We start from the raw sequence: 18,805 nt of genomic DNA, 5'->3' as shown, positions 1-18,805 counted from the left end.
TTCTGTTGGTGGTTTATTCAGTGAATGGTGATGACAGGATTGACATTCAGAAAAGCATTGAAGGATGTGGGATGGATATTTCTGTAGTGCTGAGGAACTGAGTAGGCATGTTGGACTGACGGACCAGCTCCATGCAGGGCAAAGGAGAAGTTGCCCTTCTCGAATGGTGTAAACTATCCTCACCCAAGTCTGCCGCTCAAGAGCTGATGTGGTGGGGTGAGGCTGTGTGAGACCGTTGACTGCAGGGAGAGACTACATGGATCACCACTGCATATTGAGAAGAGGTCAGGCACATTGAATGAATGGGCTTTGGCGAGATCCCAGCCTTTGCATTGTGCTGGTTACTAAAGTGAATTGATGCAAGATACGGAGTTTGAAAGCTAACAAACTCGCAGAGCAATGATTATATTCATTCAGTAGCGAAAAAAATAGATACTGTAAAACTGTAATAAAACAGGAATTGAGGGTACTCATGGATTAGTCAGTATCTTTGAAGAAATAAACCATTAATATTCAAGTTAATGTCCCCTCAGAATTACAATTGTGCGCGTTAATGACTGCTTGGAGCTATAAACATGCTGAACTTCACAAGACCATAAAACATTGGAACAGAATCAGGCCATTCAGCCCATCGAGTCTGCTCTGCCATTCTATCTTGGCTGATTTATTATCCCTCTCAACCCCATTCTCCTCGCTTCTCCCTGTAACTTTTGATGCCTCACAAGCATATGACAGTGCTATGTCAGTAGATTAGCCTCCATTAGACAAAATAATTTTCAACTGTCTGAACACGGTGAAAGTTGTCCCTATAGATTTGTTTAAAATTTGGCAGTGCATATTTCTCTTTCCACCTTTAATTCCTTATGTTTCCAAACTGAGCTAAAGCCCTCTACCAAGCAATTCCAGCTGAGAGTTTGGGACTAAGAACTTCCTTATGCAGCTTGTTCCTTAATTATTGAGCCAGGGTGACAAATTGCTTATTATTTTGAGCTATCAAACCCATATGTGTTTTCTTCACATCTTGTCTCAGTTTTTTTGTGTGTTTGCTTTAACAGCCAATGATTAACTGTAACTTTTCTCTAATAATCCTGTTGAAAAGGTCCAAAGAAATTCCTGAAATACAGCAGTTAATAGTCACAGCTGGATCAATGAAGCTAACTATTTTGGAACGCAGATATAGTGGATGCCTTATTATGAATATATAATAGCCTCCAGTAAGTGAATATTGTACATTGACATGCAGTGAAGACTGCCCCTTTTTGTCTATATACTTAGACCATAAGACATAGGAGCAGAATTAAATCATTCAGCCCATTGTGTTTTCTCCATTTTAGTATCCCTCTCAACTCCCTTCTCCAGCCTTTTCCCTGTAACTTTTGATGCCCTGACTAATAAAGAACCCATCAATCTCTGCTTTAAATATACCCAATGACTGGTCCTCCACAGCCATCTATGGCAATGGATTCCATACAATCATCACCCCCTGGCTAAAGAAACTCCTCATTTCTGACCTAAAGGCGCATCCCACTATTCTGAGGCTATGCCCTCTGGTTCTAGACACCCCTGCTATCGGAAACATCCTCTCCATGTCCATTCTCTAGGCAACTGAATATTCAACAGGTTTCAGTGAGAGCCCTCCCATGCTTCAGCGCTCCGGCAGGTACAGGTCCAGAGCCATCAAGCACTATTTGAGATTTAGTAACAATACAATTCCTTTGAACACCCCAAGTGGAGAAGACGTTGCTAACTCTTGCTTTATTTCTTTATTGAGATTCAGTGAGGAACAGGCCCTTCAGGCTGCACCACCCATTAAACCCCGATTTAGCCCTAGCTTAATCACAGGACAATTGACAATGACCAATTAACCTACTAACTGTCTTTGGAATGTGGGAGGAAACCAGAGCACCCAGAGGAAATCCGCACATTCATTGGAAGAATATAAAAAAGCTCCTTTCAGACAGCCACTGGAAATGAACCCAGGTCGCTGGTACTGTAGAGCATTCTGCTAACAACTAAGCTACCATGCCACCCATATTTACAAAACTAAATACAGATACTGTCAATGTTACATAAGTTAAGGATAAGGGCATATCAAATATTGTAAATAAATTTTAGGCAATAACGTTATACTGAAGTTAAGCTCACAAGCCATTGTGATTTAATAGCTTAATAATACTATGCTATAGAATACTCCTTTGAATGTTCTGAGTTATTCAAAGTCATAGAAAAATAGAGCACAGGCCCTTTGGCCCATCTAGTCCATGCCGAACCATCTAGCCGTCACATGAGTATTTTCTTCTGTACAGAATAATATCTGAAAGTCCAGTGCATTGGAGAGGGCAGATGATGGATACTGCCTGGAGGAGATTATCTGAAAGAGATAATAAATTGGTTTTATGGAGGGTTTTGAGGGTAAGTAAAGTGTTGGCAAAATGGTGACCTAGCACAGAAAATTCAGACAAGGTAAAATGGAAAAAACAGGTACAAATGAGAAAACAAATTAAATAAGGCACTGCTGCAGCAATTATCTGCATCAATTCCATCCCAGAGAAAGCCACAAGGCTGGAGAATAGAAACATAGAAAATAGGTGCAGGAGTAGGCCATTCGGCCCTTTGAGCCTGCACCGCCATTCAGTATGATCATGGCTGATCATCCAACTCAGAACCCTGTACCTGCTTTTTCTCCATACCCCTGATCCCTTTAGCCACAAGGACCATATCTAACTTCCTCTTAAATATAGCCAATGAACCAGCCTCAACTGTTCCCTGTGGCAGAGAATTCCACAGATTCACCACTCTCTGTGTGAAGAAGTTTTTCCTCATCTCGGTCCTAAAAGGTTTCCCCTTTATCCTTAAACTGTGACCCCTCGTTCTGGACTTCCCCAACATCGGAAACAATCTTCCTGCATCTAGCCTGTCCAATCCCTTTAGAATTTTATACGTTTCAATAAGATCCCCCCCTCAGTCTTCTGGATTCCAGCGAGAATAAGCCTAGTCGATCTAGTCTTTCTTCATATGAAAGTCCTGCCATCCCAGGAATCAATCTGGTGAACCTTCTTTGTACTCCCTCTATGGCAAGAATGTCTTTCTTCAGATTAGGGGACCAAAACTGCACACAATACTCTAGGTGCGGTCTCACCAAGGCCTTGTACAACTGCAGTAGAACCTCCCTGCTCCTGTACTCAAATCCTTTTGCTATGAATGCCAACATACCATTTGCCTTTTTCACCACCTGCTGTACCTGCATGCCCACCTTCAATGACTGGTGTACAATGACACCCAGGTCTCATTGCACCTCCCCTTTTCCTAATTGGCCACCATTCAGATAATAATATGTTTTCCTGTTCTTGCAATCAAAGTGGATAACCTCACATTTATCCACATTAAATTGCATCTGCCATGAATTTGCCCACTCACCTAACTTATCCAAGTCACCCTGCATCCTCTTAGCATCCTCCTCACGGCTAACACCACCGCCCAGCTTCGTGTCATCCGCAAACTTGGAGATGCTGCATTTAATTCCCTCGTCTAAATCATTAGTATATATTGTAAACAACTGGGGTCCCAGCACTGAGCCTTGCGGTACCCCACTAGTCACTGCCTGCCATTCTGAAAAGGTCCTGTTTACTCCCACTCTTTGCTTCCTGTCTGCCAACCAATTCTCTATCCACATCAATACCATACCACCAATACCGTGTGCTTTAAGTTTGCACACTAATCTCCTGTGTGGGACCTAGTCAAAAGCCTTTTGAAAATCTAAATATACCACATCCACTGGCTCTCCCCTCCACTCTACTAGTTACATCTTCAAAAAATTCTATAAGATTCGTCAGACATGATTTTCCTTTCACATATCCATGCTGACTTTCTCTGATGATTTCACCTCTTTCCAAATGTGCTGTTATCACATCTTTGATAACCGACTCTAGCATTTTCCCCACCACCGATGTCAGACTAACTGGTCTATAATTCCCTGGTTTCTCTCTCCCTCCTTTTTTAAAAAGTGGGGTTACAGTAGCCACCCTCCAATCGTCAGGAACTAATCCAGAATCTAAGGAGTTTTGAAAAGTTATCACTAATGCATCCACTATTGGGCTACTTCCTTAAGCACTCTGGGATGCAGACCATCTGGCCCTGGGGATTTATCTGCCTTTAATCCCTTCAATTTACCTAACACCACTTCCCTACTAACATGTATTTCCCTCAGTTCCTCCATCTCACTAGACCCTCACTCCCTTACTATTTCCGGAAGATTATTTATGTCCTCCTTAGTGAAGACAGAACCAAAGTAGTTATTCAATTGGTCTGCCATGTCTTTGTTCCCTATGATCAATTCACCTGTTTCTGACTGTAAAGGACCTACATTTGGCTTGACCAATCTTTTTCTTTTCATGTATCTATAAAAGCTTTTACAGTCAGTTTTTATGTTCCCTGCCGGCTTTCTCTCATAATCTTTTTTCCCTTTCCTAATTAAGCCCTTTGTCCTCCTTTGCTGGACTCTGAATTTCTCTCAGTCCTCAGGTGTGCCTCAGAATATGTAGGAACACTTATAAATTAATTTATCTGTGCTTCCTTACTAAAAGCATACACTTACTGTTTACAAAACTTCATGTCAAATTTATTGATCACACTTAATTTTTCTTTCTATCACATCTTGTGTTAAGAACAATGATAGCCCAAGAAAATTACTTCTGCGTTCTGTGCCTCCCTGGTGACCCCACCCCCATTCTGCTATATTTCACTCCACCACCCCTTCATCACTCAACCATCTGACTGTTCATCCAAATCATTCTTGAAGCTCTCTAAAATGTTGCATTCCTTTTCTTTAAATAAAATCTCCACTATCCAACAAGGGTATAATTTCTACCCAATAATGGGTAGAATATCTTGTATAATAATGTCATTGGATTTCCATTGAAATGGTTATATTAATTACACAATTTTATTTTCACTCGAAAACTTCATGGCCTAAGCTTTGAGCTGAACTTAAATCTAGGTATCTGCATTGCAACTAAATTCCTTGTAATCATCAGCATTATTCTAGCAGCTTATGCTTGGTTGTTGGGATTCTCATGAGATATTCCTCATGATTATTGTATTAAACATTGTAGGATAAATTTTAGATCATTGAAAAAATGTTTTATCTAAGTACAGAAGGTAGCAAGTAGGCTTCATTTGTGCTGCGTTTGACATTTCTTCATTTTCCTGTTACACTTGTATTTCCACCTAGAAGGGAATAACATTAAAATATTAATGTAAAACAACAACCAAAATTAAAATAAAAATAACAGAATAAACACACACACACATGTTCATGTAATCAACATCATATGGCAGCTGTAGTTTTTTTAGACATAAGCTCACCTGTTCAATCTCCGTAATTTTTGTGTGTCATATTATTAGCAACAAGCCAGGCAAAATACACTCACCAGCCACTTTATTAGGCACACCTGTAAACCCCGCTAATGCAAATGAGTCAATCATGTGGCAGCAACGCAATGCATAAAAGCACGCAGACACGGTCAAGAGGTTCAGTGTTATTCAGATCAAACATCAGAATGGGGAGCAAATGTGATCGAAGTGACTTTGACCATGGAAGAATGATTATTGTTGCCAGATGGAATGGTTTGAGTATCTCAGAAACTGCTCATCTCCCGGGATTTTCACGCACAGCAGTCTCTAGATTTTACAGAGAATGGTGTGATAAACAAAAAAACACCCAGTGAGCAGCAGTTCTTGCTGGATGAAAGTGTATTGTTAATGAAAAAGATCAGAAGGGAATGGTCAGACTGGTTAAAGCTGACAGGAAGGCAACAGTAAATCAAATAGTGGCTCGTTATAACTGTGGGGTACAAAAGAGCATCTCTGAATGCACAACACATTGAACCTTGAAGTGGATAGGTTACATAAGCAGAAGACCACACTGGGGTCTACTCCTGGACCTAATAAAGTGGCCGCTCAGTGTGCATTGAGAAATAATTGAAGAATTTTAGGTTGGGAAGTACAATACAGAATAGTGAAGTTAATATTAAAGACTGAAGCATAAACAAGTAAAGCTCTTAAACTTCAACAACAATTAAAACTTGAATGGCTCAGATTCTGCATTTTCAGCACCAGAGAAACTGAATGCTGGATGAAAAGAAGTTGTCTTTAAAGATATAGTGCTTTGCCTTAAATAAATTTTGTGCTAAATTTGCTTCATGGGTAAAACACAAAGAGAAGATTCTGAAAATCATTAACCGGATTGAAGCTGAGAAGTTGGTTTCTGTCGTTGAGATTGTTAAACTTGTGAGTTTCGTGGAGATCTGAGATGAGATTTTTTTTAAGGGGTTTAAATCTTTGGAATTTTCTACTCAGCGGGTTGTGGATTCTCAGTCATTGAATATAGCCAAGACATTGATTTTTGAAAGCTAATATATTCAACACATGGATTGGTAGATTTTTGAAAGCTAATGAATTCAAATGGTATGAGATTAATTATGGTCATGGACTTTAGGGGCAGAATCGGCCAAGCTGTTACTGGTTACTAAGGGGCTACATTCAGTCCCTCTTCCTTGTATATTTATTTAATTCCGTTAAACAGATTTGAGTAAGGAAGTGAACAGGATTAGAACTTGTCTTGACCCTGTTCTGAAACTGAATCAGATCCAGACTGATCTAATCTTGGCCATCACTCCGCTTTACCACCTGTTCCTTATAAAGCTTCAGTTGTACAATAGTTCAGCAATCTGAATCAGATTTAAATATTCTTAATGACTTTGCACCCAGGGCTCTCTGGATAGAGAATTCACAGGATTTACAACTTCTGTATGAAGAAATAAGAAACAAGTAGTGAGATGCTTTAAGACCATAAGACATAGGAGCAGAATTAGGTCACTTGGCCCATTGAGTCACCATTCAACATGTCAATCCATGGCCTCCTCTACTGTCGCGATGAGGCCACACTCAGGTTGGAGGAGTAACACCTCCTATTCTGTCTCGATAGCCTCCAACCTGATGGTGTGAACATCGCTTTCTCAAAATTCTGGTAATCCCCTACCCCACTTCACCATTCCCCACCCCCTTTTCCCTCTCTTCCTTATCTCTTTGCCTGCCAATCGCCTCCTGGTGCTCCTCCCCCTTTGTCCTATGGCCTCCTATCCTCTCTTATTAGATTCCCCCTTCTCCAGCCCAGTATTTTTTTCACCAATCAACTTCTCTGCTCTTTACTTCAACCCCCTCCCCCGGTTTCACGTATCACCATGTGTTACTCCCTCCCATCCCCCCACGTTCTCAATTCAGTCCTGCTGAAGGGTCGCAGCCTGAGATGTCAACTATATTCTTTTCCATTGATGCTGCCTGGCCTGCTGAGTTCCTCCAGCATTTTGTATGGGTTGGTTTGAATTCCAACATCTGCAGATTTTCTCTTGTCCGGCATTCAATCATGCCTGATCTTTTTTTCTCCTCCGCAGCCCCACTCCTCGGCCTTCTCCCTGTAACCTTTGATGCCGTGGCTAATCAAGAACATGATCAATCTCCACCTTAAATACACCCAACAACCTGGCCTCCACAGTTGCCTGTAGTAACAAATTCCACAAACTCACCACCCTCTGGCTAAAGAAGTTACTCCACATCTCTGTTTTAAATGGTTGTCCCTCTATCTTGAGGCTGTGCCTTCTTGAGCTAGACTCCCCCACCATGAGAAACATCCTTTCCACATCTACTCTGTCTAGGCCTTTCAATATTCAAAAGGTTTCAATGCGATTTCCACCCCCCCCCCCCCACCCCCCAGCTTCCATCCCTCTAAATTCTAGCAAGTACAGGCCCAGAGCCATCAAATGTTCCTCATATGATAACCCTTTCATTCCTGGAGTCAGCAACTCTCTGAACTCTGCAATGCCAGGACAAATTTTCTTAGTTAGGGAGCCCAAAACTGTTCATAATACGGAAGGTGAGGCCTCCCCAATGCCTTATAAAGCCTCACATCACATCCCTGCTCTTGTATTCTAGACCTCTTGAAATGAATGCCAACATTGCATTTGCCTTCCTCACCACCAACTCAACAGGCAAGTTAATCTTTAGGGTGTTCTGCACAAGGTCTTCCAAGTCAGTTTGCATCTCAGATTTTTGGATTTTCTCATTTTCTCATTTACTTCTCATTTCATAGTTTATTTATTTACTTACTTGTTGAGGTACAGTGCAGAATAGGCCCTTCCTGCCCTTCAAACTGTGCCACCCAGCAAAATCCCAATTAAATCTTAGCCTAATCATGGGACAATTTACAAAGACCAATAAACCTACCAACTGGTAAGTCTTTGGAATGTGAAAAGAAACCGGAGCACCCGGAGGAAACCCACACATCCATGGGGAGAGTATATAAACTCCTTACCGGTCACGGAGGGAATCAAACCTGAGTCGCTGGTACTGTAAAGCATTGTGCTAACCGCCTATGCTACCATGTCCCCCAAACTTGTCTAACCCTAATAAAATTTAACTGGTTTGCCAAGAAATTGCACAATTGCTTCAAGCACTCTGCACTGGGGAGAGAGAGGGAAAAAAACAACTGGTAAAACTACAGCCTGTAGAATCAGAAATTCAACAAAATAAATAAGAAATGCTGAACAAGACCAGATTTTGTAGTGATTGATTAAAATCTCTAGATGGCATTTGACAATAAAACATAGAACAATACAACACTGGAAAAGCTATTTGTTCCACAGGGTTGTGCCATTTTTGATGTGAATTTGTACTACACATCCTCCTCCTGTGTATTTCCCATATCCCTCCATTCCCTTTGTATCTAAAATCCTCTTAAACTCCATCAAACTATCTGCTTCCACTACCATCCCTGACAACCTATTCCAAGCACCTAGCACTCTCCACATAAAAAACACAAAAAAACTGCCCTTTACATCACCTTTGAACTTCCCAACTCCCTCACCCCCAACCTTAAACATGTGTCCTCTGGTATTTAACATTTCTACCCTGGGGAAAACATTCTGAGTGTCTACTTTGTCCCTACCCCTCTCCGCTTTTCGCAGGGATTGTTCCCTCCGCCACTGCCTGGTCCACACGTCCCTCCCCACAGATCTCCCACCTGGCACTTATCCCTGCAAGTGTAATTGCTACACCTGTCCCTACACCTCCGCTCTTACCACCATTCAGGGCCCCAAACAGTCCTTACAGGTGAGGCAACACTTCACCTGTGAGTCTGTTGGGGTCATCTACTGCATCCGGTGCTCCCGGTGCAGCCTCCTCTACATCGGCGAGACCCGACGCAGATTGGGGGACCGCTTTGTCAAGCACCTCCGCTCCGTCCGCCACAACAGACAGGATCTCCCGGTTGCCACCCACTTCAACTCTGCTTCACATTCCCATTCAGATATGTCCATACATGGCCTCCTCTATTGCCATGATGAGGCCAAACTCAGGTTGGAGGAGCAACACCTCATATATTGAAGTGGGTGGCAACCTGGAGATCCTGTCTGTTGTGGCACTTTGTGTTTACTTTGTCTATGCCTCTCATAATTAAAAAAAAAACTATCTTGTCTCCTCTCAGCCTCTGACACTCTTGTTTATCTAACCTTTCCCGATAGCTCATACCTTCTAATCCTGGTAAACCTCTGCACTCTCTCCACAGTCTTCACATCCTTCCTATAATAAGGTATCCAGAACTGCACACAATACAGTCTGACTAAAGTTCTAAATAGCTGCAGCATGATTTCCTTACTCCTGTACTCAAAATTCCTCACAATGAAGGCGAGTCATCTTTACCACCTTATTCACTTGCATCGCCACTTTCTGAGAACTAAAGACCTGGATCTAAAGATGTTTCTGTACCTCAGTACAATTAATTATATACTTTCATCTGACCTTCCAAAATGCAACGCTTCACATTTACCCAGATTAAACTCCATCTGCCATTTCTCTGCCCATATGTGTAACTAATAGGTATTATTTGGTAACCAGCTACACCACCTGCAACTTGACCACTCTTACTAATCTTGCTAATCTACCACTTTACATTTTCATCCAGATCACTGATATATTATAAATATCAGAGGTCCCACATGAACCCTTGTGCAACATCGCTGGTCACAGGCATCCAGCTAGAACTCTGTCTTCTGAAGCCACTTCTGAATCCAAAATCACAATTCACCCTGGATCCCATGCATCTTTTATCTTCTAAATCATCAAATACCACACCAGAATCCATGTAGATAATGTCTACTGCATTGCCCAATTCAAGTTCCTTTGTCACCTCAAGAAACTCAATCAAGTTTTTAAGGCATAACCTGTCCTGCACAAAGCTGTGCTGATTGTCCCCAAGCTAATAGACTGGAACTCTGTTTGCTTATGTACATATAATAACTTTGCAGGAATATTTTTATATCCTTATTCTGTTTAATATCTTTAAATTCACTCGTCCAATGTGCCATTATATCCTTTCTGTTGACATTAAGACTTTGTGATGAAGAAACATTTGACTGGATACTCAGAAAAGGACCAAATATGGTGCTGTAGATGCATAATGACCTGCTAATGTAATGGTTTCTCCATAGCGCAGTGTTTGGGTTATGACTAGAGACAACAGAGGCTTTGGAACGTGCGCTGGCCAATGAGGAGTTTTTCTTTCTTGTGTGTCCGAGTGAAGGTATTGCGGTCCCTTGTTCGGTGGAAAATGGAGAGAGAAGATGCCAGAACGGGGAAGTCACAGTCTGCAGGATGGAGTGGACTTGGGATGGGGTTGGGAGTTGACGACGCCCAGGCGGAAATCGATGGAGAACTAACAGACGGGAAAACCATGAGCTCTAACGTTGTGCATTAGACTGTTTCATGAGATTGGGCTCTTTTTCTTTTTAGATAGATAGATAGATAGATACTTTATTCATCCCCATGGGGAAATTCAACTTTTTTTCCAATGTCCCATACACTTGTTGTAGCAAAACTAATTACATACAATAGTTAACTCAGTAAAGAATATGATATGCATCTAAATCACTATCTCAAAAAGCATTAATAATAGCCTTTAAAAAGTTCTTAAGTCCTGGCGGTAGAATTGTAAAGCCTAATGGCATTGGGGAGTATTGACCTCTTCATCCTGTCTGAGGAGCATTGCATCGATAGTAACCTGTCGCTGAAACTGCTTCTCTGTCTCTGGATGGTGCTATGTAGAGGATGTTCAGAGTTATCCATAATTGACCGTAGCCTACTCAGCGCCCTTCGCTCAGCTACCGATGTTAAACTCTCCAGTACTTTGCCCACTTCAGAGCCCGCCTTCCTTACCAGCTTATTAAGACGTGAGGCGTCCCTCTTCTTAATGCTTCCTCCCCAACACGCCACCACAAAGAAGAGGGCGCTCTCCACAACTGACCTATAGAACATCTTCAGCATCTCACTACAGACATTGAATGACGCCAACCTTCTTAGGAAGTACAGTCGACTCTGTGCCTTCCTGCACAAGGCATCTGTGTTGGCAGCCCAGTCTAGCTTCTCGTCTAACTGTACTCCCAGATACTTGTAGGTCTTAACCTGCTCCACACATTCTCCATTAATGATCACTGGCTCCATATGAGGCCTAGATCTCCTAAAGTCCACCACCATCTTGGTCTTGGTGATATTGAGACGCAGGTAGTTTGAGTTGCACCATATCACAAAGTCCTGTATCAGTTTCCTATACTCCTCCTCCTGTCCATTCCTGACACACCCCACTATGGCCGTGTCATCAGCGAACTTCTGCACATGGCAGGACTCCGAGTTATATTGGAAGTCTGATGTGTACAGGGTGAACAGGACCGGAGAGAGTACGGTTCCCTGCGGCGCCCCTGTGCTGCTGACCACCGTGTCAGACCTACAGTCTCCCAACCGCACATACTGAGGCCTATCTGTCAAGTAGTCCACTATCCAATCCACCATGTGAGAGTCTACTCCCATCTCCGTTAGTTTGTGCCTTAAGATCTTGGGCTGGATGGTGTTAAAGGCACTAGAGAAGTCAAGGAATGTAATCCTCACAGCACAACTGACCCCCTCTAGGTGAGAGAGTGATTTGTGCAGCAAATACGTGATAGCATCCTCCACTCCCACCTTCTCCTTATACGCAAACTGAAGAGGATCCTGGGCGTGCCTGGTTTGTGGCCTCAGATTCTGTATTATCAGCCGCTCCATGGTCTTCATCACGTGCGACGTCAAGGCAACAGGTCTGAAGTCATTCAACTCCTTTGGTTGTGGTTTCTTCGGTACCGGGACAATACAGGATGTTTTCCACTGTCTGGGTACTCTTCTCTGCTCCAGGCTCATGTTGAAGATGCGCTGTAGTGGTTCTCCCAGCTCAGTCGCACAGGCCCTCAGTAATCGTGGGGAAACTCCATCCGGTCCAGCCGCCTTGCTGGTACAGATCTTCCTCAGTTGACCTTCCACCTGTGCAGCCGTAATCCTGGGCGTGGGCAAGGTCTCCTGTGAGTGGCTATTTTCCTGTGAGGGAAGTAAGCCTGGTGTGGATTTCTGCGGTGAGGATGAGATTGAGCTGTCGAACCTGTTGAAGAAGTTTCTTGTTTCTTTACTAACCCTATAGTCAAATTAAGAATTATAAAGCTTAATTGCATATTATGTACTGTTTGTTACTCCATGGTACTGATTTGTAACGGGGAAAAACGTCACGCAGCATCCACCCAAACAAGATTTCTCAAGTCTGGCCAGGCCGGAGGCTGTCTTCCCTTACATTAAGCTGCTAGCCGAGCCTGTGGGTTACAGATACAAACAGCCTACTGGTAAGTCTTTGGCTAGGCAGTTAGTGGAATTGGTAGCCCAAGTACAGAGAATTCAATGAGTCCAAGGGATCTGTTTGCAGGGAAACACAAAATGCCGACTGAACTCAGCAGGTCAGGCAGCATCTTTAGAGGGGAATAAACTGTCGATATTTTGGACCAAGTCCCTTCATGGGGACTGGTGCAGGCAAGTTCCAGGAAGGTCACGCAGTTGTGATCAGCAAGTCTGGGTAAGCATGTGATCAAAGAGGGTAGCAGAGATCATTGAGGTGGGGAACAATGAGAGTGAGTCTCTGAACTCCCATCAGAGGAAAGATTTAAACTTCTTCAGGGTAGGTACACCTTGAAGAGACTTCGTAGTGGAGCAGCAAATCATAATAAACCCAAGAGATGCTGGAAATCCAGAGCAACACACACACAATGCTGGAGGAACTTAGCAGGTTAGGCAGCATCTTCGGAGGGGAATAAACAGTAAACGTTTCGGCTGAGACCCTGGTGAAACATTGACTGTTTATTCTCTTCTATAGGTGATGTCTGACCTGCTGAGTCCCTCCAGCGCTTGTGTGTGTTTGCAGTGAAGTGGGTAAGTGCATCTAAAGATCTGGCCAATAGAGGGAGTACTTCCACCAGTCACATCCAAGATGACATCACTATCCCCTTAAGGCTAGTTAGGGATGGGCAATAAATCCTGTTCTTGTCACCCATCCTTGTAATGCAAGGGTGGATGCAATAAAAATTAAGATTGTAATAGCTTGTTCGAAGAAACAAATTAGATCAGTGAATTGTATATTCTTTACAATTAGTGGGAATTATATAACATGGTGGGAGTTGTATGCTGGAAAATATCAAATAACTTATTGAAAAACATTTGTTTCCATATAATTAACATTCTGCAATGTAATATTCACAACTTATTATACATAACATATTATACACTGTAGAATTCAAACCTTTGGCTTGTGTAGTTTAGTGGCCCAGTAATTAAAGCCTTCAGGCTGTTCGTAAAGGCTAGTGGGGGTGGGGACCAATGTAGTTTGAAGAATTCCATCTTTATATAATCTAATTTGTTTGCAGTTTTATAAATTTATGAGTACATTAACATTTTAAATGCATTTTCTAGATAGATGGCTTCAATATTCCAGTCCATTTTTTTCTCCTTTCCCCCTCTCTCTGAAAGATAGAAATAAAACAGATGGCTAAAACAGCCATAAGATCTGATCTCAGCATGAGGCCTACTACAACTGTTTCCTGTGTGTACAGCTTAGGCCTCAAACTCTGTGTGTGGTATTACCTGCTTCACAGACTTGCCTTTGCTTCCCTTCTCCCTCCTTCACTGCCTCATCTTGTCCCCTCCCTCAGGCCAGCTCATCTAGCTCAATTACAAAGCAGACAGCCAAGCGATTACTAGTCTTTAATTCTGGATTCAAACTAGCACCTTCGCCCAGATGACACTGTCATCTTCCCATGTTGCCAGCAGCACCATGTGTTCCACATTAACTCCATTTACCCTTCTCCCCTTGACCCTCACTGATATTGCAATTAGCACCCTGTCTGTCACTTCCTCATGCGGAATGCAGCAATGGTATGCAATGATGTAAGACTAAAGAGAAGCCCAGAGGCCAAATAGTCAACAAAAAAAAGTGAAGCATTGCCAATATTTAGAACATTTTTGTCAGAAAGATCAAATCTGTCTCCAATTCCTTTTCTCCCCCAGAGAGTAAGAAAAGGAATAAGGCTATGTTAATATTGAGACGGTTTCTGGCCTTTGTACTTGAACCTGTTGTAATGTGTATGCTTTATTCTTGAATATAATCCCATATTTTCCCTTAAGCAGTCTCACTTTTTGTGAAATATAGCATTATTGAAAAGATGGATGCTACTGTCTGCTGCCAAAGATGAATTTCAGCATTGTCAGAGGTACTCCCCTGACCAAACATTCCAGAAAAAAATATCTAGAAACAATTGTGCATATCCATGAGCTGCTTTCCATTTGTGATTCAGCTTAATCAAGCTCATTTTAAATCAGAGCCAGTCTGTTTCCATATGCTGAGCTCACTATTTTATGCAATAATAACATCTTACTAGAGAAACAACTAGACCATGGTGAATCTGTGGAATTCTCTGCCCAATGAAGCAGTGGAGGCTACTGCTGTAAATATATTTAAGACAAGGCTGGATAGATTTTTGCATAATAGGGGAATTAAGGGTTATGGGAAAAAGGCAGGTAGGTGGAGATGAGTTCATGGCCAGATCAGCCATGATCTTATTGAATGGTGGAGCAGGCTCGACAGGCCAGATGGCCGACTCCTGTTCCTGCTTCTTATGTTCTGATGTTGTCATGAAGAGCAAATGGAAAATACATGATTGCGAAATTAGATGATGTTTTTGGCATCTTCAGTTGTATTTTGGGAAACCTTGGATGACATAGCAAATTAAAGGTTTTATTGGTCTTTATGATCACAACATCCTTCTGCAATTTCTCTCTGTAGTATTAGCTCCATGGGACTGTCTTTGTTTGCATTTGCTTTCAGCTCTAAAGGGAGAGCCTTGTCATCTATACCAATGGTCTTACTTCTCAATTTGCATATTATATGGCAGAGCAATGGGTACTTTGTAGGCTAGTACCCAAAATGGACTAAATTTACACTCCTGGGCAGCTTCTTTCGGTCCTGTGCAGTAGCTCCCCCCCCCCCCCCCCATACCAGACAGTGATGCAGCCTGTCAAAATGTATAATATATTTCAATGAGATACCCCTTTCATTCTTATAAAATCCAGTGAGTACAGGCCCAGAGCCATCAAACACATTAACCCTTTTATTTCTGAGTTTTTTTCTTGTTGACCTTCTCTTGATGTTCTTCAATGCCAGCACATCCTAATATGTTCAATTCCTTCTGCAGACTCCCTGCTTCCTCAACACTACCTGCCCTTCCATCCTCAAACTTGACCACAAACCCATCAATTCTGTCATCAAGATCATTGACATATAATGTGAAAAATAGTGGACCCAACACCAAACCCTGCAGAATACCACTAGTCACTGGCAATCAACCGGAAAAAGTCCCCCTTATTCCCTCTCTCTGCCTTTTTTGCAATCTTCTGTCCATGCTAGTATCTTTCTTGTAATACCATGGAACAGACTCTCCTTTGTCTATACTGCCTCTCAAGGGATTCCAATAGATTTGGCAGGTAAGATTTCCTCTTAAGAAAACCATGTTGACTTGGGCCTATTTTATCATGCACTTCCAAGTACTCTGAAACCTCATCCTTAATAATCAGGTTAATAATAGGACTTGGGCTATATTATTATTATTTTTGTAAATGTATGTTCTTCTGCTATCATTATTACATGTGCTATTTGTGCTGTGTGTGACTGTTGATATGTATCTTGGCCCCTGAGGTAGCTGTTTTGTTTGGCTCTATTCATATGTATGGTTAAATGACAAATAAACTTGAACTTAGACTCTTAATAATTAACATTTTACCAACCACTGAAGTCAGGCTAACTGGCCTATAATTTACAGTCCTTTGCCTCCTTCTCTTCTTAAAGAGTGGAGTGACATGTACGATTTTCCAGTCCTCTGGAATCATTCCTGAATCTGGTGATTCTTGAAAGATCACTACAGTCATAGGGTAGAAGTGAGAGTTATTTGTCAGATCGGATGGCCATGGTGTCTTTTATATTAAGGATTTGCATGAGAATGTGGGTGATCTGAATATTAGGTTTGCAGATGACAACAAAATTGGTGGTAGGGAAGAAGATAATCTAAGGTTACAAAAGGATCTACTGTAGATCAGTTTGAAAAGTGGACAAAGGAACTACAGATAGCATTTAATACCTGAAGATCCAGGGGTGCAGATACAAATACATAGTTCCCTGAAAGTGGTAATACAGGTTGACGAGGTGGTTTAAGTTGGCACTGGTGAAGCACGGTGACTTCTTGTCCATAGCTAACAAAACAAGCAAAATTACTAACTACTTTATTAATCACATTTTTTCTGTAAACAGTCACTGCAGTCAATAGCCTGTAACTTCCCTTTCGGAGCTGAGCTTTTGAACCACCTATGTGACCTGGCATTTTTGTGATGTGAACTGAAATGTTGAATGTGCAGGATGATTGCAGCATGGCGTATATGTGCCGAATCAAAGTGGGTCCGAGGGCAAGGAGTGAGCCAAAGAATGGCCATTGTTGGTGCAGACTTAGAGGTGATTCAATGCCGCAGAACTGAGCTGAGGTAAGTGGAGTTGAGGTGGTGGAACCTGGCCCTGGGCCCAGGCCCAAGAGCAAGGTAAGACCCAAGGTTTGATCGATTTAAGTGCTGTGCTGAATTGGAAAGATTGGGTATAGGCAAATTGAGGCAGCAGGGCCCATGCCCGAGAGCATATAGAAGTGGCAGGGCCCAAGTCCAAGAGCAAGGAATGACCTGAGGTTTGGATGATTTAAGTGCCGGACCAGATTGTAAAGGTCAGAGTGTTGGGACCTGAGGCAAGGGATGGGCTTGCTGTTCTGCAAGGTTTATTTATCTCTGCACAGAACTGAGGCTGTGGCCCACAACTAACGGGCTACTGGATCGGCTGCAGTGATGACTGGCTGTGGACTCACTTTCTTGAACTTCAGTTGATTGCTTTTGTTGTTAATAGGATTTGGCTTTTTTGCACTTTGGTGGTTTGACAGTCTTTTTTTAAAAAAAGGTTCTATTGGGTTTCTTAGTTTTGTGGCTGCCCGTAAGGAGACAAATCTCAAGGTTGTATATAGTATACATGTCTTCATAGTGTAGGGCTCTCAGTACCATAAACTGTGGTGTTAACTGTTAAGGCTAACAAAATGGCTTCTTTGTATTGTTATAATGAAATGTAATGTTACTTAATGCTGTAATGGGTTGCTGTAGCTGGAATGTTTGGGTTATAACTGCAGATAATGGGGGGAACTAACCAATGGAGAATTGTTATGCTATCTTGTATGTGTGAGCTGAGCAGGAGTTCGCGGTCTTTTTTCGGGAGGTGAGCGAAGAGGACAGACGTGTGAGGAGCGGACAGTGGTTCCAGGGTGGCGGATACTGGAAGTCGACGGTTCAGACGGTGGCCGCAGGCTCGGAAGGTCATTGTGGATGGAATCAAAGGCATGAGCGCCAACGTATTAAAATATTATGTGCACTAACTGATAAACTTACTGATTTGGCACCTTTAGGTTATCTGTTTCTACTAACCCATCACTAAGAAATAACTACAAAGTTGCAATTATTTACTCACCTTTGGTGTATTGTTTGATATTTGTGTTGCGAGCGTGTACTGAGGGCATTACATCGTATTCACACCGAAGTATTGTACTGTTGGCGGGGCGACGGTGGTTCACCCTGGGCGAATGGGTGTAAATTGGGGGCACAGACGCTACAATAGCAAATGTACTTTATACTTTGAACTTTTGAAAGTATATAGCACACGCCTTCATCAGATGGGGCACTGAGTACCTGAGATGGGATATTATGTTCCAGCTCTACAATACACCTGGAATACTGTGTGCTCTTCTTGTCACCATATACAATTAAGCCAGCGAGGGTGCAGAAGAGATTCACAACAATATTGCCAGAACTGGAGGGCTTGAGTGATGAGGATAGGCTGGAGACTCTGGATAGGCTGAGACAGTGTTCCCTGGAGCAGAGGATGCCGAGAGGTGACCCTATAAGAGATTTATAAAATCATGGGGAGGTATCTTTTGCCGCGAGCAGGCGAATGTAAAACTGGGAGGCAAAGGTTTAAGGTGAAAGTGGAAAGATCAATGGGGTCTTGGGGTGCGAGAAACTTTTTCACACAGAGACTAGTGACAAGCTACAAATGGAAGTGGTAGAAATGGATACAATTACAACATCTAAAAGCCATTTAGACAGATTCATGCATAGAAAAGGTTTAGAGGGAAATGAGCCAAATGCAAGTAAATGGGACTAGCTCAAGAAGGCACTCTGGTCGGCAGAGACGCATTGGGGGCAAAGGACTTATTTCCATGCTATATACTGCTACGACTCTGTTGCAGAAAGAAAATGTTTGAGCAATAAAGGCCTTTTTATC

General features: G+C 42.4%; 1 long non-coding RNA gene across 1 annotated transcript in view; it reads right to left on the bottom strand.

Annotated features, from left to right (window-relative positions):
• Positions 1-5,032: 5,032 nt before the first annotated feature.
• Positions 5,033-18,805, bottom strand: part of LOC140736888 (uncharacterized) — a 53,195-nt gene continuing 39,422 nt past the window's right edge. The window contains exon 3 of the long non-coding RNA XR_012101019.1: positions 5,033-5,226. This is a non-coding gene — a long non-coding RNA (uncharacterized lncRNA). The remainder of the gene's footprint in view (positions 5,227-18,805) is intronic.

The sequence above is a fragment of the Hemitrygon akajei genome, chromosome 12, assembly GCF_048418815.1.
Source record: "Hemitrygon akajei chromosome 12, sHemAka1.3, whole genome shotgun sequence".
Taxonomy (NCBI): domain Eukaryota; kingdom Metazoa; phylum Chordata; class Chondrichthyes; order Myliobatiformes; family Dasyatidae; genus Hemitrygon; species Hemitrygon akajei.
The sequence above is the reverse complement of the archived record's forward strand: the minus strand, read 5'-3'. Positions and strand labels throughout refer to the sequence as shown.